The sequence below is a fragment of the Hordeum vulgare genome, chromosome 2H (genome assembly GCF_904849725.1).
Source record: "Hordeum vulgare subsp. vulgare chromosome 2H, MorexV3_pseudomolecules_assembly, whole genome shotgun sequence".
NCBI classification, from domain to species: Eukaryota; Viridiplantae; Streptophyta; class Magnoliopsida; order Poales; family Poaceae; genus Hordeum; species Hordeum vulgare.
Genome location: NC_058519.1, coordinates 20,305,252 through 20,331,074, shown reverse-complemented (window position 1 = coordinate 20,331,074; position 25,823 = coordinate 20,305,252).

Here is a 25,823-nt window from a genome sequence, read left to right as displayed (position 1 = left end):
TGAATGGTGCATTTTGAACACACAAAAAGTATGGAGTTGAAATAAGTTCAAAAAAATGAAATCCCTTTGTAAGAGATGAGTTCTCGTTCGAAACCCTGCTACTTCGAGAGAGATTGTCAGTTTTGTACACAAACTGCATCCAGTTTTTTTCGTAGCCCTCTCAACTTTTTAACACATGCTATGTGGGTGAAATTATGATAGCATGCCAACTTTCAACATTTTCAGAATTCATTTGTAGTGTTTTTCAATTTCAGGGTCAACTAGCTCAAAAAAAATAAGTAAATGCACGAAATATACCAAATGAAGTCAGAAATTGTTGAAATTTTGTGATGTGCCTTTGAATGGTGCATTTTGAACACACAAAAAGTATGGAGTTCAAATAAGTTCAAAAAAATGAAATCCCTTTGTAAGAGATGAGTCCTCGTTCGAAACCCTGCTACTTCGAGAGAGATTGTCAGTATTGTACACGAACTGCATCCAGTTTTTGTCGTAGCCCTCTCAACTTTTTAACACATGCTATGTGGGTGAAATTATGATAGCATGCCAACTTTCAACATTTTCAGAGTTCATTTGTAGTGCTTTTCAATTTCAGGGTCAACTAGCTCAAAAAAAATTAAGTAAATGCACGAAATATTCCAAATGAAGTCGGAAATTGTTGAAATTTTGTGATGCGCCTTTGAATGGTGCATTTTGAACACACAAAAAGTATGGAGTTCTAATAAGTTCAAAAAAATGAAATCCCTTTGTAAGAGATGAGTTCTCGTTCGAAACCGTGCTACTTCGAGAGAGATTGTGAGTTTTGTAAATGAACTGCATCCAGTTTTTGTCGTAGCCCTCTCAACTTTTTAACACATGCTATGTGGGTGAAATGATGATAGCATGCCAACTTTCAACATTTTCAGAGTTCATTTGTAGTGCTTTTCAATTTTAGGGTCAACTAGTCAAAAAAAAAAAAGTAAATGCACGAAATATACCAAATGAAGTCAGAAATTGTTGAAATTTTGTGATGCGCCTTTGAATGGTGCATTTTGAACACACAAAAAGTATGGAGTTCAAATAAGTTCAAAAAAATGAAATCCCTTTGTAAGAGATGAGTTCTCGTTCGAAACCTTGCTACTTCGAGAGAGATTGTCAGTTTTGTACACGAACTGCATCCAGTTTTTTTCGTAGCCCTCTCAACTTTTTAACACATGCTATGTGGGTGAAATGATGATAGCATGCCAAGTTTCAACATTTTGAGAGTTCATTTGTAGTGCTTTTCAATTTTAGGGTCAACTAGCTCAAAAATAATAAGTAAATGCATGAAATATACCAAATGAAGTCAGAAATTGTTGAAATTTTGTGATGTACCTTTGAATGGTGCATTTTGAACACACAAAAAGTATGGTGTTCAAATAAGTTCAAAAAAATGAAATCCCTTTGTAAGAGATGAGTTCTCGTTCGAAACCCTACTACTTCGAGAGAGATTGTCAGTTTTGTACACGAACTGCATCCAGTTTTTGTCGTAGCCCTCTCAACTTTTTAGCACATGCTATGTGGGTGAAACGATGATAGCATGCCAACTTTCAACATTTTCAGAGTTCATTTGTAGTGCTTTTCAATTTTAGGGTCAACTAGCTCAAAAATAATAAGTAAATGCACGAAATATACCAAATGAAGTCAGAAATTGTTGAAATTTTGTGATGTGCCTTTGAATGGTGCATTTTGAACACACAAAAAGTATGGAGTTCAAATAATTTCAAAAAAATGAAATCCCTTAATAAGAGATGAGTTCTCGTTCGAAACCCTGCTACTTCGAGAGAGATTGTCAGTTTTGTACACGAACAGCATCCAGTTTTTGTCGTAGGCCTCTCAACTTTTTAACACATGCTATGTGGGTGAAATGATGATAGCATGCCAACTTTCAACATTTTCAGAGTTCATTTGTAGTGCTTTTCAATTTCAGGGTCAACTAGCTCAAAAAAAAATAAGTAAATGCACGAAATATACCAAATGAAGTCAGAAATTGTTGAAATTTTGTGATGTGCCTTTGAATGGTGCATTTTGAACACACAAAAAGTATGGAGTTCAAATAAGTTCAAAAAAATGAAATCCCTTTGTAAGAGATGAGTTCTCGTTGAAACCCTGCTACTTCGAGACAGATTGTCAGTTTTGTACACGAACTGCATCCAGTTTTTGTCATAGCCCTCTCAACTTTTTAACACATGCTATGTGGGTTAAATGATGATAGCATGCCAACTTTCAACATTTTCAAAGTTCATTTGTAGTGCTTTTCAATTTCAGGGTCAACTAGCTCAAAAAAAATAAGTAAATGCACGAAATATTCCAAATGAAGTCGAAAATTGTTGAAATTTTGCGATGTGCCTTTGAATGGTGCATTTTGAACACACAAAAAGTATGGAGTTCTAATAAGTTTTCAAAAATGAAATCCCTTTGTAAGAGATGAGTTCTCGTTCGAAACCGTGCTACTTCAAGAGAGATTGTGAGTTTTGTACACGAACTGCATCCAGTTTTTGTCGTAGCCCTCTCAACTTTTTAACACATGCTATGTGGGTGAAATGATGATAGCATGCCAACTTTCAACATTTTCAGAGTTCATTTGTAGTGCCTTTCAATTCTAGGGTCAACTAGCTCAAAAAAAAAAGTAAATGCACGAAATATACCAAATGAAGTTAGAAATTTTTGAAATTTTGGGATGCGCCTTTGAATGGTGCATTTTGAACACACAAAAAGTATGGAGTTCAAATAAGTTCAAAAAAATGAAATCCCTTTGTAAGAGATGAGTTCTCGTTCGAAACCGTGCTACTTCGAGAGAGATTGTGAGTTTTGTAAATGAACTGCATCCAGTTTTTGTCGTAGCCCTCTCAACTTTTTAACACATGCTATGTGGGTGAAATTATGATAGCATGCCAACTTTCAACATTTTCAGAGTTCATTTGTAGTGCTTTTCAATTTTAGGGTCAACTAGTCAAAAAAAAGGAAATCCACGAAATATACCAAATGAAGTCAGAAATTGTTGAAATTTTGTGATGCGCCTTTGAATGGTGCATTTTGAACACACAAAAAGTATGGACTTCAAATAAGTTCAAAAAAATGAAATCCCTTTGTAAGAGATGAGTTCTCGTTCGAAACCTTGCTACTTCGAGAGAGATTGTCAGTTTTGTACACGAACAGCATCCAGTTTTTGTCGTAGCCCTCTCAACTTTTTAACACATGCTATGTGGGTGAAATGATGATAGCATGCCAACTTTCAACATTTTCAGAGTTCATTTGTAGTGCTTTTCAATTTCAGGGTCAACTAGCTCAAAAAAAAGTAAATGCACGAAATATATACCAAATGAAGTCGGAAATTGTTGAAATTTTCTGATGTGCCTTTGAATGGTGCATTTTGAACACACAAAAAAGTATGGAGTTCAAATAAGTTAAAAAAAATGAAATCCCTTTGTAAGAGATGAGTTCTCGTTCGAAACCCTCCTACTTCGAGAGAGATTGTCAGTTTTGTACACGAACTGCATCCAGTTTTTGTCGTAGTCCTCTCAACTTTTTAACACATGCTATGTGGGTGAAATGATGATGGCATGCCAACTTTCAACATTTTCAGAGTTCATTTGTAGTGCTTTTCAATTTCAGGGTCAACTAGCTCGAAAAAAATAAGTAAATGCACGAAATATACCAAATGAAGTCAGAAATTGTTGAAATTTTGTGATGTACCTTTGAATGGTGCATTTTGAACACACAAAAATTATGGAGTTCAAATAAGTTCAAAAAAATGAAATCCCTTTGTAAGAGATGAGTTCTCGTTCGAAACCCTACTACTTCGAGAGAGATTTTCAGTTTTGTACACGAACTGCATCCAGTTTTTGTCGTAGCCCTCTCAACTTTTTAGCACATGCTATGTGGGTGAAATGATGATAGCATGCCAACTTTCAACATTTTCAGAGTTCATTTGTAGTGCTTTTCAATTTTAGGGTCAACTAGCTCAAAAATAATAAGTAAATGCACGAAATATACCAAATGAAGTCAGAAATTGTTGAAATTTTGTGATGTTCCTTTGAATGGTGCATTTTGAACACACAAAAAGTATGGAGTTGAAATAAGTTCAAAAAAATGAAATCCCTTTGTAAGAGATGAGTTCTCGTTCGAAACCCTGCTACTTCGAGAGAGATTGTCAGTTTTGTACACAAACTGCATCCAGTTTTTTTCGTAGCCCTCTCAACTTTTTAACACATGCTATGTGGGTGAAATTATGATAGCATGCCAACTTTCAACATTTTCAGAATTCATTTGTAGTGTTTTTCAATTTCAGGGTCAACTAGCTCAAAAAAAATAAGTAAATGCACGAAATATACCAAATGAAGTCAGAAATTGTTGAAATTTTGTGATGTGCCTTTGAATGGTGCATTTTGAACACACAAAAAGTACGGAGTTCAAATAAGTTCAAAAAAATGAAATCCCTTTGTAAGAGATGAGTCCTCGTTCGAAACCCTGCTACTTCGAGAGAGATTGTCAGTATTGTACATGAACTGCATCCAGTTTTTGTCGTAGCCCTCTCAACTTTTTAACACATGCTATGTGGGTGAAATTATGATAGCATGCCAACTTTCAACATTTTCAGAGTTCATTTGTAGTGCTTTTCAATTTCAGGGTCAACTAGCTCAAAAAAAATTAAGTAAATGCACGAAATATTCCAAATGAAGTCGGAAATTGTTGAAATTTTGTGATGCGCCTTTGAATGGTGCATTTTGAACACACAAAAAGTATGGAGTTCTAATAAGTTCAAAAAAATGAAATCCCTTTGTAAGAGATGAGTTCTCGTTCGAAACCGTGCTACTTCGAGAGAGATTGTGAGTTTTGTAAATGAACTGCATCCAGTTTTTGTCGTAGCCCTCTCAACTTTTTAACACATGCTATGTGGGTGAAATGATGATAGCATGCCAACTTTCAACATTTTCAGAGTTCATTTGTAGTGCTTTTCAATTTTAGGGTCAACTAGTCAAAAAAAAAAAAGTAAATGCACGAAATATACCAAATGAAGTCAGAAATTGTTGAAATTTTGTGATGCGCCTTTGAATGGTGCATTTTGAACACACAAAAAGTATGGAGTTCAAATAAGTTCAAAAAAATGAAATCCCTTTGTAAGAGATGAGTTCTCGTTCGAAACCTTGCTACTTCGAGAGAGATTGTCAGTTTTGTACACGAACTGCATCCAGTTTTTTTCGTAGCCCTCTCAACTTTTTAACACATGCTATGTGGGTGAAATGATGATAGCATGCCAAGTTTCAACATTTTGAGAGTTCATTTGTAGTGCTTTTCAATTTTAGGGTCAACTAGCTCAAAAATAATAAGTAAATGCATGAAATATACCAAATGAAGTCAGAAATTGTTGAAATTTTGTGATGTACCTTTGAATGGTGCATTTTGAACACACAAAAAGTATGGTGTTCAAATAAGTTCAAAAAAATGAAATCCCTTTGTAAGAGATGAGTTCTCGTTCGAAACCCTACTACTTCGAGAGAGATTGTCAGTTTTGTACACGAACTGCATCCAGTTTTTGTCGTAGCCCTCTGAACTTTTTAGCACATGCTATGTGGGTGAAACGATGATAGCATGCCAACTTTCAACATTTTCAGAGTTCATTTGTAGTGCTTTTCAATTTTAGGGTCAACTAGCTCAAAAATAATAAGTAAATGCACGAAATATACCAAATGAAGTCAGAAATTGTTGAAATTTTGTGATGTGCCTTTGAATGGTGCATTTTGAACACACAAAAAGTATGGAGTTCAAATAATTTCAAAAAAATGAAATCCCTTAATAAGAGATGAGTTCTCGTTCGAAACCCTGCTACTTCGAGAGAGATTGTCAGTTTTGTACACGAACAGCATCCAGTTTTTGTCGTAGGCCTCTCAACTTTTTAACACATGCTATGTGGGTGAAATGATGATAGCATGCCAACTTTCAACATTTTCAGAGTTCATTTGTAGTGCTTTTCAATTTCAGGGTCAACTAGCTCAAAAAAAATAAGTAAATGCACGAAATATACCAAATGAAGTCAGAAATTGTTGAAATTTTGTGATGTGCCTTTGAATGGTGCATTTTGAACACACAAAAAGTATGGAGTTCAAATAAGTTCAAAAAAATGAAATCCCTTTGTAAGAGATGAGTTCTCGTTGAAACCCTGCTACTTCGAGACAGATTGTCAGTTTTGTACACGAACTGCATCCAGTTTTTGTCATAGCCCTCTCAACTTTTTAACACATGCTATGTGGGTTAAATGATGATAGCATGCCAACTTTCAACATTTTCAAAGTTCATTTGTAGTGCTTTTCAATTTCAGGGTCAACTAGCTCAAAAAAAATAAGTAAATGCACGAAATATTCCAAATGAAGTCGAAAATTGTTGAAATTTTGCGATGTGCCTTTGAATGGTGCATTTTGAACACACAAAAAGTATGGAGTTCTAATAAGTTTTCAAAAATGAAATCCCTTTGTAAGAGATGAGTTCTCGTTCGAAACCGTGCTACTTCAAGAGAGATTGTGAGTTTTGTACACGAACTGCATCCAGTTTTTGTCGTAGCCCTCTCAACTTTTTAACACATGCTATGTGGGTGAAATGATGATAGCATGCCAACTTTCAACATTTTCAGAGTTCATTTGTAGTGCCTTTCAATTCTAGGGTCAACTAGCTCAAAAAAAAAAGTAAATGCACGAAATATACCAAATGAAGTTAGAAATTTTTGAAATTTTGGGATGCGCCTTTGAATGGTGCATTTTGAACACACAAAAAGTATGGAGTTCAAATAAGTTCAAAAAAATGAAATCCCTTTGTAAGAGATGAGTTCTCGTTCGAAACCGTGCTACTTCGAGAGAGATTGTGAGTTTTGTAAATGAACTGCATCCAGTTTTTGTCGTAGCCCTCTCAACTTTTTAACACATGCTATGTGGGTGAAATTATGATAGCATGCCAACTTTCAACATTTTCAGAGTTCATTTGTAGTGCTTTTCAATTTTAGGGTCAACTAGTCAAAAAAAAGGAAATGCACGAAATATACCAAATGAAGTCAGAAATTGTTGAAATTTTGTGATGCGCCTTTGAATGGTGCATTTTGAACACACAAAAAGTATGGACTTCAAATAAGTTCAAAAAAATGAAATCCCTTTGTAAGAGATGAGTTCTCGTTCGAAACCTTGCTACTTCGAGAGAGATTGTCAGTTTTGTACACGAACAGCATCCAGTTTTTGTCGTAGCCCTCTCAACTTTTTAACACATGCTATGTGGGTGAAATGATGATAGCATGCCAACTTTCAACATTTTCAGAGTTCATTTGTAGTGCTTTTCAATTTCAGGGTCAACTAGCTCAAAAAAAAGTAAATGCACGAAATATATACCAAATGAAGTCGGAAATTGTTGAAATTTTCTGATGTGCCTTTGAATGGTGCATTTTGAACACACAAAAAAGTATGGAGTTCAAATAAGTTAAAAAAAATGAAATCCCTTTGTAAGAGATGAGTTCTCGTTCGAAACCCTCCTACTTCGAGAGAGATTGTCAGTTTTGTACACGAACTGCATCCAGTTTTTGTCGTAGTCCTCTCAACTTTTTAACACATGCTATGTGGGTGAAATGATGATGGCATGCCAACTTTCAACATTTTCAGAGTTCATTTGTAGTGCTTTTCAATTTCAGGGTCAACTAGCTCGAAAAAAATAAGTAAATGCACGAAATATACCAAATGAAGTCAGAAATTGTTGAAATTTTGTGATGTACCTTTGAATGGTGCATTTTGAACACACAAAAATTATGGAGTTCAAATAAGTTCAAAAAAATGAAATCCCTTTGTAAGAGATGAGTTCTCGTTCGAAACCCTACTACTTCGAGAGAGATTTTCAGTTTTGTACACGAACTGCATCCAGTTTTTGTCGTAGCCCTCTCAACTTTTTAGCACATGCTATGTGGGTGAAATGATGATAGCATGCCAACTTTCAACATTTTCAGAGTTCATTTGTAGTGCTTTTCAATTTTAGGGTCAACTAGCTCAAAAATAATAAGTAAATGCACGAAATATACCAAATGAAGTCAGAAATTGTTGAAATTTTGTGATGTTCCTTTGAATGGTGCATTTTGAACACACAAAAAGTATGGAGTTGAAATAAGTTCAAAAAAATGAAATCCCTTTGTAAGAGATGAGTTCTCGTTCGAAACCCTGCTACTTCGAGAGAGATTGTCAGTTTTGTACACAAACTGCATCCAGTTTTTTTCGTAGCCCTCTCAACTTTTTAACACATGCTATGTGGGTGAAATTATGATAGCATGCCAACTTTCAACATTTTCAGAATTCATTTGTAGTGTTTTTCAATTTCAGGGTCAACTAGCTCAAAAAAAATAAGTAAATGCACGAAATATACCAAATGAAGTCAGAAATTGTTGAAATTTTGTGATGTGCCTTTGAATGGTGCATTTTGAACACACAAAAAGTATGGAGTTCAAATAAGTTCAAAAAAATGAAATCCCTTTGTAAGAGATGAGTCCTCGTTCGAAACCCTGCTACTTCGAGAGAGATTGTCAGTATTGTACACGAACTGCATCCAGTTTTTGTCGTAGCCCTCTCAACTTTTTAACACATGCTATGTGGGTGAAATTATGATAGCATGCCAACTTTCAACATTTTCAGAGTTCATTTGTAGTGCTTTTCAATTTCAGGGTCAACTAGCTCAAAAAAAATTAAGTAAATGCACGAAATATTCCAAATGAAGTCGGAAATTGTTGAAATTTTGTGATGCGCCTTTGAATGGTGCATTTTGAACACACAAAAAGTATGGAGTTCTAATAAGTTCAAAAAAATGAAATCCCTTTGTAAGAGATGAGTTCTCGTTCGAAACCGTGCTACTTCGAGAGAGATTGTGAGTTTTGTAAATGAACTGCATCCAGTTTTTGTCGTAGCCCTCTCAACTTTTTAACACATGCTATGTGGGTGAAATGATGATAGCATGCCAACTTTCAACATTTTCAGAGTTCATTTGTAGTGCTTTTCAATTTTAGGGTCAACTAGTCAAAAAAAAAAAGTAAATGCACGAAATATACCAAATGAAGTCAGAAATTGTTGAAATTTTGTGATGCGCCTTTGAATGGTGCATTTTGAACACACAAAAAGTATGGAGTTCAAATAAGTTCAAAAAAATGAAATCCCTTTGTAAGAGATGAGTTCTCGTTCGAAACCTTGCTACTTCGAGAGAGATTGTCAGTTTTGTACACGAACTGCATCCAGTTTTTTTCGTAGCCCTCTCAACTTTTTAACACATGCTATGTGGGTGAAATGATGATAGCATGCCAAGTTTCAACATTTTGAGAGTTCATTTGTAGTGCTTTTCAATTTTAGGGTCAACTAGCTCAAAAATAATAAGTAAATGCATGAAATATACCAAATGAAGTCAGAAATTGTTGAAATTTTGTGATGTACCTTTGAATGGTGCATTTTGAACACACAAAAAGTATGGTGTTCAAATAAGTTCAAAAAAATGAAATCCCTTTGTAAGAGATGAGTTCTCGTTCGAAACCCTACTACTTCGAGAGAGATTGTCAGTTTTGTACACGAACTGCATCCAGTTTTTGTCGTAGCCCTCTCAACTTTTTAGCACATGCTATGTGGGTGAAACGATGATAGCATGCCAACTTTCAACATTTTCAGAGTTCATTTGTAGTGCTTTTCAATTTTAGGGTCAACTAGCTCAAAAATAATAAGTAAATGCACGAAATATACCAAATGAAGTCAGAAATTGTTGAAATTTTGTGATGTGCCTTTGAATGGTGCATTTTGAACACACAAAAAGTATGGAGTTCAAATAATTTCAAAAAAATGAAATCCCTTAATAAGAGATGAGTTCTCGTTCGAAACCCTGCTACTTCGAGAGAGATTGTCAGTTTTGTACACGAACAGCATCCAGTTTTTGTCGTAGGCCTCTCAACTTTTTAACACATGCTATGTGGGTGAAATGATGATAGCATGCCAACTTTCAACATTTTCAGAGTTCATTTGTAGTGCTTTTCAATTTCAGGGTCAACTAGCTCAAAAAAAATAAGTAAATGCACGAAATATACCAAATGAAGTCAGAAATTGTTGAAATTTTTTGATGTGCCTTTGAATGGTGCATTTTGAACACACAAAAAGTATGGAGTTCAAATAAGTTCAAAAAAATGAAATCCCTTTGTAAGAGATGAGTTCTCGTTGAAACCCTGCTACTTCGAGACAGATTGTCAGTTTTGTACACGAACTGCATCCAGTTTTTGTCATAGCCCTCTCAACTTTTTAACACATGCTATGTGGGTTAAATGATGATAGCATGCCAACTTTCAACATTTTCAAAGTTCATTTGTAGTGCTTTTCAATTTCAGGGTCAACTAGCTCAAAAAAAATAAGTAAATGCACGAAATATTCCAAATGAAGTCGAAAATTGTTGAAATTTTGCGATGTGCCTTTGAATGGTGCATTTTGAACACACAAAAAGTATGGAGTTCTAATAAGTTTTCAAAAATGAAATCCCTTTGTAAGAGATGAGTTCTCGTTCGAAACCGTGCTACTTCAAGAGAGATTGTGAGTTTTGTACACGAACTGCATCCAGTTTTTGTCGTAGCCCTCTCAACTTTTTAACACATGCTATGTGGGTGAAATGATGATAGCATGCCAACTTTCAACATTTTCAGAGTTCATTTGTAGTGCTTTTCAATTCTAGGGTCAACTAGCTCAAAAAAAAAAGTAAATGCACGAAATATACCAAATGAAGTTAGAAATTTTTGAAATTTTGGGATGCGCCTTTGAATGGTGCATTTTGAACACACAAAAAGTATGGAGTTCAAATAAGTTCAAAAAAATGAAATCCCTTTGTAAGAGATGAGTTCTCGTTCGAAACCGTGCTACTTCGAGAGAGATTGTGAGTTTTGTAAATGAACTGCATCCAGTTTTTGTCGTAGCCCTCTCAACTTTTTAACACATGCTATGTGGGTGAAATTATGATAGCATGCCAACTTTCAACATTTTCAGAGTTCATTTGTAGTGCTTTTCAATTTTAGGGTCAACTAGTCAAAAAAAAGGAAATGCACGAAATATACCAAATGAAGTCAGAAATTGTTGAAATTTTGTGATGCGCCTTTGAATGGTGCATTTTGAACACACAAAAAGTATGGACTTCAAATAAGTTCAAAAAAATGAAATCCCTTTGTAAGAGATGAGTTCTCGTTCGAAACCTTGCTATTTCGAGAGAGATTGTCAGTTTTGTACACGAACAGCATCCAGTTTTTGTCGTAGCCCTCTCAACTTTTTAACACATGCTATGTGGGTGAAATGATGATAGCATGCCAACTTTCAACATTTTCAGAGTTCATTTGTAGTGCTTTTCAATTTTAGGGTCAACTAGCTCAAAAATAATAAGTAAATGCACGAAATATACCAAATGAAGTCAGAAATTGTTGAAATTTTGTGATGTTCCTTTGAATGGTGCATTTTGAACACACAAAAAGTATGGAGTTGAAATAAGTTCAAAAAAATGAAATCCCTTTGTAAGAGATGAGTTCTCGTTCGAAACCCTGCTACTTCGAGAGAGATTGTCAGTTTTGTACACAAACTGCATCCAGTTTTTTTCGTAGCCCTCTCAACTTTTTAACACATGCTATGTGGGTGAAATTATGATAGCATGCCAACTTTCAACATTTTCAGAATTCATTTGTAGTGTTTTTCAATTTCAGGGTCAACTAGCTCAAAAAAAATAAGTAAATGCACGAAATATACCAAATGAAGTCAGAAATTGTTGAAATTTTGTGATGTGCCTTTGAATGGTGCATTTTGAACACACAAAAAGTATGGAGTTCAAATAAGTTCAAAAAAATGAAATCCCTTTGTAAGAGATGAGTTCTCGTTCGAAACCCTCCTACTTCGAGAGAGATTGTCAGTTTTGTACACGAACTGCATCCAGTTTTTGTCGTAGTCCTCTCAACTTTTTAACACATGCTATGTGGGTGAAATGATGATGGCATGCCAACTTTCAACATTTTCAGAGTTCATTTGTAGTGCTTTTCAATTTCAGGGTCAACTAGCTCGAAAAAAATAAGTAAATGCACGAAATATACCAAATGAAGTCAGAAATTGTTGAAATTTTGTGATGTACCTTTGAATGGTGCATTTTGAACACACAAAAATTATGGAGTTCAAATAAGTTCAAAAAAATGAAATCCCTTTGTAAGAGATGAGTTCTCGTTCGAAACCCTACTACTTCGAGAGAGATTTTCAGTTTTGTACACGAACTGCATCCAGTTTTTGTCGTAGCCCTCTCAACTTTTTAGCACATGCTATGTGGGTGAAATGATGATAGCATGCCAACTTTCAACATTTTCAGAGTTCATTTGTAGTGCTTTTCAATTTTAGGGTCAACTAGCTCAAAAATAATAAGTAAATGCACGAAATATACCAAATGAAGTCAGAAATTGTTGAAATTTTGTGATGTTCCTTTGAATGGTGCATTTTGAACACACAAAAAGTATGGAGTTGAAATAAGTTCAAAAAAATGAAATCCCTTTGTAAGAGATGAGTTCTCGTTCGAAACCCTGCTACTTCGAGAGAGATTGTCAGTTTTGTACACGAACTCCATCCAGTTTTTTTCGTAGCCCTCTCAACTTTTTAACACATGCTATGTGGGTGAAATTATGATAGCATGCCAACTTTCAACATTTTCAGAATTCATTTGTAGTGCTTTTCAATTTCAGGGTCAACTAGCTCAAAACAAATAAGTAAATGCACGAAATATACCAAATGAAGTCAGAAATTGTTGAAATTTTGTGATGTGCCTTTGAATGGTGCATTTTGAACACACAAAAAGTATGGAGTTCAAATAAGTTCAAAAAAATGAAATCCCTTTGTAAGAGATGAGTCCTCGTTCGAAACCCTGCTACTTCGAGAGAGATTGTCAGTTTTGTACACGAACTGCATCCAGTTTTTGTCGTAGCCCTCTCAACTTTTTAGCACATGCTATGTGGGTGAAATGATGATAGCATGCCAACTTTCAACATTTTCAGAGTTCATTTGTAGTGCTTTTCAATTTTAGGGTCAACTAGCTCAAAAATAATAAGTAAATGCACGAAATATACCAAATGAAGTCAGAAATTGTTGAAATTTTGTGATGTTCCTTTGAATGGTGCATTTTGAACACACAAAAAGTATGGAGTTCAAATAAGTTCAAAAAAATGAAATCCCTTTGTAAGAGATGAGTTCTCGTTCGAAACCGTGCTACTTCGAGAGAGATTGTCAGTTTTGTACACGAACAGCATCCAGTTTTTGTCGTAGCCCTCTCAACTTTTTAACACATGCTATGTGGGTGAAATGATGATAGCATGCCAACTTTCAACATTTTCAGAGTTCATTTGTAGTGCAATTCAATTTCAGGGTCAACTAGCTCAAAAAAAAGTAAATGCACGAAATATATACCAAATGAAGTCGGAAATTGTTGAAATTTTCTGATGTGCCTTTGAATGGTGCATTTTGAACACACAAAAAGTATGGAGTTCAAATAAGTTAAAAAAAATGAAATCCCTTTGTAAGAGATGAGTTCTCGTTCGAAACCCTCCTACTTCGAGACAGATTGTCAGTTTTGTACACGAACTGCATCCAGTTTTTGTCGTAGTCCTGTCAACTTTTTAACACATGCTATGTGGGTGAAATGATGATGGCATGCCAACTTTCAACATTTTCAGAGTTCATTTGTAGTGCTTTTCAATTTCAGGGTCAACTAGCTCGAAAAAAATAAGTAAATGCACGAAATATACCAAATGAAGTCAGAAACTGTTGAAATTTTGTGATGTGCCTTTGAATGGTGCATTTTGAACACACAAAAAGTATGGAGTTCAAATAAGTTCAAAAAAAATGAAATCCCTTTGTAAGAGATGAGTTCTCGTTTGAAACCTTGCTACTTCGAGAGAGATTGTCAGTTTTGTACACGAACTGCATCCAGTTTTTGTCGTAGCCCTCTCAACTTTTTAACACATGCTATTTGGGTTAAATGATGATAGCATGCCAACTTTCAACATTTTCAGATTTCATTTGTAGTGCTTTTCAATTTCAGGGTCAACTAGCTCAAATAAAATAAGTAAATGCACGAAATATACCAAATGAAGTCAGAAATTGTTGAAATTTTGTGATGTGCCTTTGAATGATGCATTTTGAACACACAAAAAGTATGGAGTTCAAATAAGTTCAAAAAATGAAATCCCTTTGTAAGAGATGAGTTCTCGTTCGAAACCCTGCTACTTCGAGAGAGATTGTTAGTTTTGTACACGAACTGCATCCAGTTTTTGTCGTAGCCCTCTCAACTTTTTAACACATGCTATGTGGGTGAAATGATGATAGCATGCCAAGTTTCAACATTTTGAGAGTTCATTTGTAGTGCTTTTCAATTTTAGGGTCAACTAGCTCAAAAATAATAAGTAAATGCACGAAATATACCAAATGAAGTCAGAAATTGTTGAAATTTTGTGATGTACCTTTGAATGGTGCATTTTGAACACACAAAAAGTATGGAGTTCAAATAAGTTCAAAAAAATGAAATCCCTTTGTAAGAGATGAGTTCTCGTTCGAAACCCTACTACTTCGAGAGAGATTGTCAGTTTTGTACACGAACTGCATCCAGTTTTTGTCGTAGCCCTCTCAACTTTTTAGCACATGCTATGTGGGTGAAATGATGATAGCATGCCAACTTTCAACATTTTCAGAGTTCATTTGTAGTGCTTTTCAATTTTAGGGTCAACTAGCTCAAAAATAATAAGTAAATGCACGAAATATACCAAATGAAGTCAGAAATTGTTGAAATTTTGTGATGTGCCTTTGAATGGTGCATTTTGAACACACAAAAAGTATGGAGTTCAAATAAGTTCAAAAAAATGAAATCCCTTTGTAAGAGATGAGTTCTCGTTCGAAACCCTGCTACTTCGAGAGAGATTGTCAGTTTTGTACACGAACAGCATCCAGTTTTTGTCGTAGCCCTCTCAACTTATTAACACATGCTATGTGGGTGAAATGATGATAGCATGCCAACTTTCAACATTTTCAGAGTTCATTTGTAGTGCTTTTCAATTTCAGGGTCAACTAGCTCAAAAAAAAGTAAATGCACGAAATATATACCAAATGAAGTCGGAAATTGTTGAAATTTTCTGATGTGCCTTTGAATGGTGCATTTTGAACACACAAAAAAGTATGGAGTTCAAATAAGTTAAAAAAAATGAAATCCCTTTGTAAGAGATGAGTTCTCGTTCGAAACCCTCCTACTTCGAGAGAGATTGTCAGTTTTGTACACGAACTGCATCCAGTTTTTGTCGTAGTCCTCTCAACTTTTTAACACATGCTATGTGGGTGAAATGATGATGGCATGCCAACTTTCAACATTTTCAGAGTTCATTTGTAGTGCTTTTCAATTTCAGGGTCAACTAGCTCGAAAAAAATAAGTAAATGCACGAAATATACCAAATGAAGTCAGAAACTGTTGAAATTTTGTGATGTGCCTTTGAATGGTGCATTTTGAACACACAAAAAGTATGGAGTTCAAATAAGTTCAAAAAAATGAAATCCCTTTGTAAGAAATGAGTTCTCGTTCGAAACCTTGCAACTTCGAGAGAGATTGTCAGTTTTGTACACGAACTGCATCCAGTTTTTGTCGTAGCCCTCTCAACTTTTTAACACATGCTATGTGGGTTAAATGATGATAGCATGCCAACTTTCAACATTTTCAGATTTCATTTGTAGTGCTTTTCAATTTCAGGGTCAACTAGCTCAAATAAAATAAGTAAATGCACGAAATATACCAAATGAAGTCAGAAATTGTTGACATTTTGTGATGTGCCTTTGAATGATGCATTTTGAACACACAAAAAGTATGGAGTTCAAATAAGTTCAAAAAATGAAATCCCTTTGTAAGAGATGAGTTCTCGTTCGAAACCCTGCTACTTCGAGAGAGATTGTTAGTTTTGTACACGAACTGCATCCAGTTTTTGTCGTAGCCCTCTCAACTTTTTAACACATGCTATGTGGGTGAAATGATGATAGCATGCCAACTTTCAACATTTTCAGATTTCATTTGTAGTGCTTTTCAATTTTAGGGTCAACTAGCTCAAAAAAATAAGTAAATGCACGAAATATACCAAATGAAGTCAGAAATTGTTGACATTTTGTGATGTGCCTTTGAATGGTGCATTTTGAACACACAAAAAGTATGGCGTTCAAATAAGTTCAAAAAAATGAAATCCCTTTGTAAGAGATGAGTTCTCGTTCGAAACCCTGCTACTTCGAGAGAGATTGTCAGTTTTGTACACGAACTGCATCCAGTTTTTATCGTAGCCCTCTCAACTTTTTGACACATGCTATGTGGGTGAAATTATGATAGCATGCAAACTTTCAACATTTTCAGAGTTCATTTGTAGTGCTTTTCAATTTCAGGGTCAACTAGCTCAAAAAAAAATAAGTAAATGCACGAAATATTCCAAATGAAGTCGGAAATTGTTGAAATTTTGTGATGTGCCTTTGAATGGTGCATTTTGAACACACAAAAAGTATGGAGTTCTAATAAGTTCAAAAAAATGAAATCCCTTTGTAAGAGATGAGTTCTCGTTCGAAACCCTGCTATTTCGAGAGAGATTGTGAGTTTTGTACACGAACTGCATCCAGTTTTTGTCGTAGCCCTCTCAACTTTTGAACACATGCTATGTGGGTGAAATGATGATAGCATGCCAACTTTCAACATTTTCAGAGTTCATTGGTAGTGCTTTTCAATTTCAGGGTCAACTAGCTCAAAAAAAATAAGTAAATGCACGAAATATACCAAATGAAGTCAGAAATTGTTGAAATTTTGTGATGTGCCTTTGAATGGTGCATTTTGAACACACAAAAAGTATGGAGTTCAAATAAGTTCAAAAAAATGAAATCCCTTTGTAAGAGATGAGTTCTCGTTCGAAACCCTGCTACTTCGAGACAGATTGTCAGTTTTGTACATGAACTGCATCCAGTTTTTGTCGTAGCCCTCTCAACTTTTTAACACATGCTATGTGGGTTAAATGATGATAGCATGCCAACTTTCAACATTTGCAAAGTTCATTTGTAGTGCTTTTCAATTTCAGGGTCAACTAGCTCAAAAAAAATAAGTAAATGCACGAAATATTCCAAATGAAGTCGGAAATTGTTGAAATTTTGCGATGTACCTTTGAATGGTGCATTTTGAACACACAAAAAGTATGGAGTTCAAATAAGTTCAAAAAAATGAAATCCCTTTGTAAGAGATGAGTTCTCGTTCGAAACCCTGCTACTTCGAGAGAGATTGTCAGTTTTGTACACGAACTGCATCCAGTTTTTGTCGTAGCCCTCTCAACTTTTTAACACATGCTATGTGGGTGAAATGATGATAGCATGCCAAGTTTCAACATTTTGAGAGTTCATTTGTAGTGCTTTTCAATTTTAGGGTCAACTAGCTCAAAAATAATAAGTAAATGCACGAAATATACCAAATGAAGTCAGAAATTGTTGAAATTTTGTGATGTACCTTTGAATGGTGCATTTTGAACACACAAAAAGTATGGAGTTCAAATAAGTTCAAAAAAATGAAATCCCTTTGTAAGAGATGAGTTCTCGTTCGAAACCCTACTACTTCGAGAGAGATTGTCAGTTTTGTACACGAACTGCATCCAGTTTTTGTCGTAGCCCTCTCAACTTTTTAGCACATGCTATGTGGGTGAAATGATGATAGCATGCCAACTTTCAACATTTTCAGAGTTCATTTGTAGTGCTTTTCAATTTTAGGGTCAACTAGCTCAAAAATAATAAGTAAATGCACGAAATATACCAAATGAAGTCAGAAATTGTTGAAATTTTGTGATGTGCCTTTGAATGGTGCATTTTGAACACACAAAAAGTATGGAGTTCAAATAAGTTCAAAAAAATGAAATCCCTTTGTAAGAGATGAGTTCTCGTTCGAAACCCTGCTACTTCGAGAGAGATTGTCAGTTTTGTACACGAACAGCATCCAGTTTTTGTCGTAGCCCTCTCAACTTTTTAACACATGCTATGTGGGTGAAATGATGATAGCATGCCAACTTTCAACATTTTCAGAGTTCATTTGTAGTGCTTTTCAATTTCAGGGTCAACTAGCTCAAAAAAAAGTAAATGCACGAAATATATACCAAATGAAGTCGGAAATTGTTGAAATTTTCTGATGTGCCTTTGAATGGTGCATTTTGAACACACAAAAAAGTATGGAGTTCAAATAAGTTAAAAAAAATGAAATCCCTTTGTAAAAGATGAGTTCTCGTTCGAAACCCTCCTACTTCGAGAGAGATTGTCAGTTTTGTACACGAACTGCATCCAGTTTTTGTCATAGTCCTCTCAACTTTTTAACACATGCTATGTGGGTGAAATGATGATGGCATGCCAACTTTCAACATTTTCAGAGTTCATTTGTAGTGCTTTTCAATTTCAGGGTCAACTAGCTCGAAAAAAATAAGTAAATGCACGAAATATACCAAATGAAGTCAGAAACTGTTGAAATTTTGTGATGTGCCTTTGAATGGTGCATTTTGAATACACAAAAAGTATGGAGTTCAAATAAGTTCAAAAAAATGAAATCCCTTTGTAAGAGATGAGTTCTCGTTCGAAACCTTGCTACTTCGAGAGAGATTGTCAGTTTTGTACACGAACTGCATCCAGTTTTTGTCGTAGCCCTCTCAACTTTTTAACACATGCTATGTGGGTTAAATGACGATAGCATGCCAACTTTCAACATTTTCAGATTTCATTTGTAGTGCTTTTCAATTTCAGGGTCAACTAGCTCAAATAAAATAAGTAAATGCACGAAATATACCAAATGAAGTCAGAAATTGTTGAAATTTTGTGATGTGCCTTTGAATGATGCATTTTGAACACACAAAAAGTATGGAGTTCAAATAAGTTCAAAAAATGAAATCCCTTTGTAAGAGATGAGTTCTCGTTCGAAACCCTGCTACTTCGAGAGAGATTGTTAGTTTTGTACACGAACTGCATCCAGTTTTTGTCGTAGCCCTCTCAACTTTTTAACACATGCTATGTGGGTGAAATGATGATAGCATGCCAACTTTCAACATTTTCAGATTTCATTTGTAGTGCTTTTCAATTTTAGGGTCAACTAGCTCAAAAAAAATAAGTAAATGCACGAAATATACCAAATGAAGTCAGAAATTGTTGACATTTTGTGATGTGCCTTTGAATGGTGCATTTTGAACACACGAAAAGTATGGCGTTCAAATAAGTTCAAAAAAATGAAATCCCTTTGTAAGAGATGAGTTCTCGTTCGAAACCCTGCTACTTCGAGAGAGATTGTCAGTTTTGTACACGAACTGCATCCAGTTTTTATCGTAGCCCTCTCAACTTTTTAACACATGCTATGTGGGTGAAAATATGATAGCATGCCAACTTTCAACATTTTCAGAGTTCATTTGTAGTGCTTTTCAATTTCAGGGTCACCTAGCTCAAAAAAAATAAGTAAATGCACGAAATATTCCAAATGAAGTCGGAAATTGTTGAAATTTTGTGATGTGCCTTTGAATGGTGCATTTTGAACACACGAAAAGTATGGAGTTCTAATAAGTTCAAAAAAATGAAATCCCTTTGTAAGAGATGAGTTCTCGTTCGAAACCCTGCTATTTCGAGAGAGATTGTGAGTTTTGTACACGAACTGCATCCAGTTTTTGTCGTAGCCCTCTCAACTTTTGAACACATGCTATGTGGGTGAAATGATGATAGCATGCCAACTTTCAACATTTTCAGAGTTCATTGGTAGTGCTTTTCAATTTCAGGGTCAACTAGCTCAAAAAAAAAGTAAATGCACGAAATATACCAAATGAAGTCAGAAATTGTTGAAATTTTGTGATGTGCCTTTGAATGGTGCATTTTGAACACACAAAAAGTATGGAGTTCAAATAAGTTCAAAAAATGAAATCCCTTTGTAAGAGATGAGTTCTCGTTCGAAACCCTGCTACTTCGAGACAGATTGTCAGTTTTGTACACGAACTGCATCCAGTTTTTGTCGTAGCCCTCTCAACTTTTTAACACATGCTATGTGGGTTAAATGATGATAGCATGCCAACTTTCAACATTTGCAAAGTTCATTTGTAGTGCTTTTCAATTTCAGGGTCAACTAGCTCAAAAAAACTAAGTAAATGCACGAAATATTCCAAATGAAGTCGGAAATTGTTGAAATTTTGCGATGTACCTTTGAATGGTGCATTTTGAACACACAAAAAGTATGGAGTTCTAATAAGTTCAAAAAAATGAAATCCCTTTGTAAGAGATGAGTTCTCGTTCGAAACCGTGCTACTTCAAGAGAGATTGTGAGTTTTGTACACGAACTGCATCCAGTTTTTGTCGTAGCCCTCTCAACTTTTTAACACATGCTATGTGGGTGAAATGATGATAGCATGCCAACTTTCAACATTTTCAGAGTTCATTTGTAGTGCTTTTCAATTTTAGGGTCAACTAGCTCAAAAAAAAAAGTAAATGCATGAAATATACCAAATGAAGTCAGAAATTGTTAAATTTTGTGATGCGCCTTTGAATGCTGCATTTTGAACACACAAAAAGTATGGAGTTCAAATAAGTTCAAAAAAATGAAATCCCTTTGTAAGAGATGAGTTCTCGTTCGAAACCTTGCTACTTCGAGAGAGATTGTCAGTTTTGTACACGAACTGCATCCAGTTTTTGTCGTAGCCCTCTCAACTTTTTAACACATGCTATGTGGGTGAAATGATGATAGCATGCCAACTTTCAACATTTTGAGAGTTCATTTGTAGTGCTTTTCAATTTTAGGGTCAACTAGCTCAAAAATAATAAGTAAATGCACGAAATATACCAAATGAAGTGAGAAATTGTTGAAATTTTGTGATGTACCTTTGAATGGTGCATTTTGAACACACAAAAAGTATGGAGTTCAAATAAGTTCAAAAAAATGAAATCCCTTTGTAAGAGATGAGTTCTCGTTCAAAACCCTACTACTTCGAGAGAGATTGTCAGTTTTGTACACGAACTGCATCCAGTTTTTGTCGTAGCCCTCTCAACTTTTTAGCACATGCTATGTGGGTGAAATGATGATAGCATGCCAACTTTCAACATTTTCAGAGTTCATTTGTAGTGCTTTTCAATTTGAGGGTCAACTAGCTCAAAAATAATAAGTAAATGCACGAAATATACCAAATGAAGTCAGAAATTGTTGAAATTTTGTGATGTGCCTTTGAATGGTGCATTTTGAACACACAAAAAGTATGGAGTTCAAATAAGTTCAAAAAAATGAAATCCCTTTGTAAGAGATGAGTTCTCGTTCGAAACCCTGCTACTTCGAGACAGATTGTCAGTTTTGTACACGAACTGCATCCAGTTTTTGTCGTAGCCCTCTCAACTTTTTAACACATGCTATGTGGGTTAAATGATGATAGCATGCCAACTTTCAACATTTGCAAAGTTCATTTGTAGTGCTTTTTCAATTTCAGGGTCAACTAGCTCAAAAAAAATAAGTAAATGCACGAAATATTCCAAATGAAGTCGGAAATTGTTGAAATTTTGCGATGTACCTTTGAATGGTGCATTTTGAACAAACAAAAAGTATGGAGTTCTAATAAGTTCAAAAAAATGAAATCCCTTTGTAAGAGATGAGTTCTCGTTCGAAACCGTGCTACTTCAAGAGAGATTGTGAGTTTTGTACACGAACTGCATCCAGTTTTTGTCGTAGCCCTCTCAACTTTTTAACACATGCTATGTGGGTGAAATGATGATAGCATGCCAACTTTCAACATTTTCAGAGTTCATTTGTAGTGCTTTTCAATTTGAGGGTCAACTAGCTCAAAAAAAAAAGTAAATGCACGAAATATACCAAATGAAGTCAGAAATTGTTGAAATTTTGTGATGCGCCTTTGAATGGTGCATTTTTAACACACAAAAAGTATGGAGTTCAAATAAGTTCAAAAAAATGAAATCCCTTTGTAAGAGATGAGTTCTCGTTCGAAACCCTGCTACTTCGAGAGAGATTGTCAGTTTTGTACACGAACTGCATCCAGTTTTTGTCGTAGCCCTCTCAACTTTTTAACACATGCTATGTGGGTGAAATGATGATAGCATGCCAAGTTTCAACATTTTGAGAGTTCATTTGTAGTGCTTTTCAATTTTAGGGTCAACTAGCTCAAAAATAATAAGTAAATGCACGAAATATACCAAATGAAGTCAGAAATTGTTGAAATTTTGTGATGTACCTTTGAATGGTGCATTTTGAATACACAAAAAGTATGGAGTTCAAATAAGTTCAAAAAAATGAAATCCCTTTGTAAGAGATGAGTTCTCGTTCGAAACCCTACTACTTCGAGAGAGATTGTCAGTTTTGTACACGAACATCATCCAGTTTTTGTCGTAGCCCTCTCAACTTTTTAGCACATGCTATGTGGGTGAAATGATGATAGCATGCCAACTTTCAACATTTTCAGAGTTCATTTGTAGTGCTTTTCAATTTTAGGGTCAACTAGCTCAAAAATAATAAGTAAATGCACGAAATATACCAAATGAAGTCAGAAATTGTTGAAATTTTATGATGTGCCTTTGAATGGTGCATTTTGAACACACAAAAAGTATGGAGTTCAAATAAGTTCAAAAAAATGAAATCCCTTTGTAAGAGATGAGTTCTCGTTCGAAACCCTGCGACTTCGAGAGAGATTGTCAGTTTTGTACACGAACAGCATCCAGTTTTTTTCGTAGCCCTCTCAACTTTTTAACACATGCTATGTGGGTGAAATGATGATAGCATGCCAACTTTCAACATTTTCAGAGTTCATTTGTAGTGCTTTTCAATTTCAGGGTCAACTAGCTCAAAAAAAAGTAAATGCACGAAATATATACCAAATGAAGTCGGAAATTGTTGAAATTTTCTGATGTGCCTTTGAATGGTGCATTTTGAACACATAAAAAAGTATGGAGTTCAAATAAGTTAAAAAAAATGAAATCCCTTTGTAAGAGATGAGTTCTCGTTCGAAACCCTCCTACTTCGAGAGAGATTGTCAGTTTTGTACACGAACTGCATCCAGTTTTTGTCGTAGTCCTCTCAACTTTTTAACACATGCTATGTGGGTGAAATGATGATGGCATGCCAACTTTCAACATTTTCAGAGTTCATTTGTAGTGCTTTTCAATTTCAGGGTCAACTAGCTCGAAAAAAATAAGTAAATGCACGAAATATACCAAATGAAGTCAGAAACTGTTGAAATTTTGTGATGTGCCTTTGAATGGTGCATTTTGAACACACAAAAAGTATGGAGTTCAAATAAGTTCAAAAAAATGAAATCCCTTTGTAAGAGATGAGTTCTCGTTCGAAACCTTGCTACTTCGAGAGAGATTGTCAGTTTTGTACACGAACTGCATCCAGTTTTTGTCGTAGCCCTCTCAACTTTTTAACACATGCTATGTGGGTTAAATGATGATAGCATGCCAACTTTCAACATTTTCAGATTTCATTTGTAGTGCTTTTCAATTTCAGGGTCAACTAGCTCAAATAAAATAAGTAAATGCACGAAATATACCAAATGAAGTCAGAAATTGTTGAAATTTTGTGATGTGCCTTTGAATGATGCATTTTGAACACACGAAAAGTATGGAGTTCAAATAAGTTCAAAAAATGAAATCCCTTTGTAAGAGATGAGTTCTCGTTCGAAACCCTGCTACTTCGAGAGAGATTCTTAGTTTTGTACACGAACTGCATCCAGATTTTGTCGTAGCCCTCTCAACTTTTTAACACATGCTATGTGGGTGAAATGATGATAGCATGCCAACTTTCAACATTTTCAGATTTCATTTGTAGTGCTTTTCAATTTTAGGGTCAACTAGCTCAAAAAAAATAAGTAAATGCACGAAATATACCAAATGAAGTCAGAAATTGTTGACATTTTGTGATGTGCCTTTGAATGGTGCATTTTGAACACACAAAAAGTATGGCGTTCAAATAAGTTCAAAAAAATGAAATCCCTTTGTAAGAGATGAGTTCTCGTTCGAAACCCTGCTATTTCGAGAGAGATTGTGAGTTTTGTACACGAACTGCATCCAGTTTTTGTCGTAGCCCTCTCAACTTTTGAACACATGCTATGTGGGTGAAATGATGATAGCATGCCAACTTTCAACATTTTCAGAGTTCATTGGTAGTGCTTTTCAATTTCAGGGTCAACTAGCTCAAAAAAAAGTAAATGCACGAAATATACCAAATGAAGTCAGAAATTGTTGAAATTTTGTGATGTGCCTTTGAATGGTGCATTTTGAACACACAAAAAGTATGGAGTTCAAATAAGTTCAAAAAAATGAAATCCCTTTGTAAGAGATGAGTTCTCGTTCGAAACCCTGCTACTTCGAGACAGATTGTCAGTTTTGTACACGAACTGCATCCAGTTTTTGTCGTAGCCCTCTCAACTTTTTAACACATGCTATGTGGGTTAAATGATGATAGCATGCCAACTTTCAACATTTGCAAAGTTCATTTGTAGTGCTTTTCAATTTCAGGGTCAACTAGCTCAAAAAAACTAAGTAAATGCACGAAATATTCCAAATGAAGTCGGAAATTGTTGAAATTTTGCGATGTACCTTTGAATGGTGCATTTTGAACACACAAAAAGTATGGAGTTCTAATAAGTTCAAAAAAATGAAATCCCTTTGTAAGAGATGAGTTCTCGTTCGAAACCTTGCTACTTCGAGAGAGATTGTCAGTTTTGTACACGAACTGCATCCAGTTTTTGTCGTAGCCCTCTCAACTTTTTAACACATGCTATGTGGGTGAAATGATGATAGCATGCCAACTTTCAACATTTTGAGAGTTCATTTGTAGTGCTTTTCAATTTTAGGGTCAACTAGCTCAAAAATAATAAGTAAATGCACGAAATATACCAAATGAAGTGAGAAATTGTTGAAATTTTGTGATGTACCTTTGAATGGTGCATTTTGAACACACAAAAAGTATGGAGTTCAAATAAGTTCAAAAAAATGAAATCCCTTTGTAAGAGATGAGTTCTCGTTCAAAACCCTACTACTTCGAGAGAGATTGTCAGTTTTGTACACGAACTGCATCCAGTTTTTGTCGTAGCCCTCTCAACTTTTTAGCACATGCTATGTGGGTGAAATGATGATAGCATGCCAACTTTCAACATTTTCAGAGTTCATTTGTAGTGCTTTTCAATTTGAGGGTCAACTAGCTCAAAAATAATAAGTAAATGCACGAAATATACCAAATGAAGTCAGAAATTGTTGAAATTTTGTGATGTGCCTTTGAATGGTGCATTTTGAACACACAAAAAGTATGGAGTTCAAATAAGTTCAAAAAAATGAAATCCCTTTGTAAGAGATGAGTTCTCGTTCGAAACCCTGCTACTTCGAGACAGATTGTCAGTTTTGTACACGAACTGCATCCAGTTTTTGTCGTAGCCCTCTCAACTTTTTAACACATGCTATGTGGGTTAAATGATGATAGCATGCCAACTTTCAACATTTGCAAAGTTCATTTGTAGTGCTTTTTCAATTTCAGGGTCAACTAGCTCAAAAAAAATAAGTAAATGCACGAAATATTCCAAATGAAGTCGGAAATTGTTGAAATTTTGCGATGTACCTTTGAATGGTGCATTTTGAACAAACAAAAAGTATGGAGTTCTAATAAGTTCAAAAAAATGAAATCCCTTTGTAAGAGATGAGTTCTCGTTCGAAACCTTGCTACTTCGAGAGAGATTGTCAGTTTTGTACACGAACTGCATCCAGTTTTTGTCGTAGCCCTCT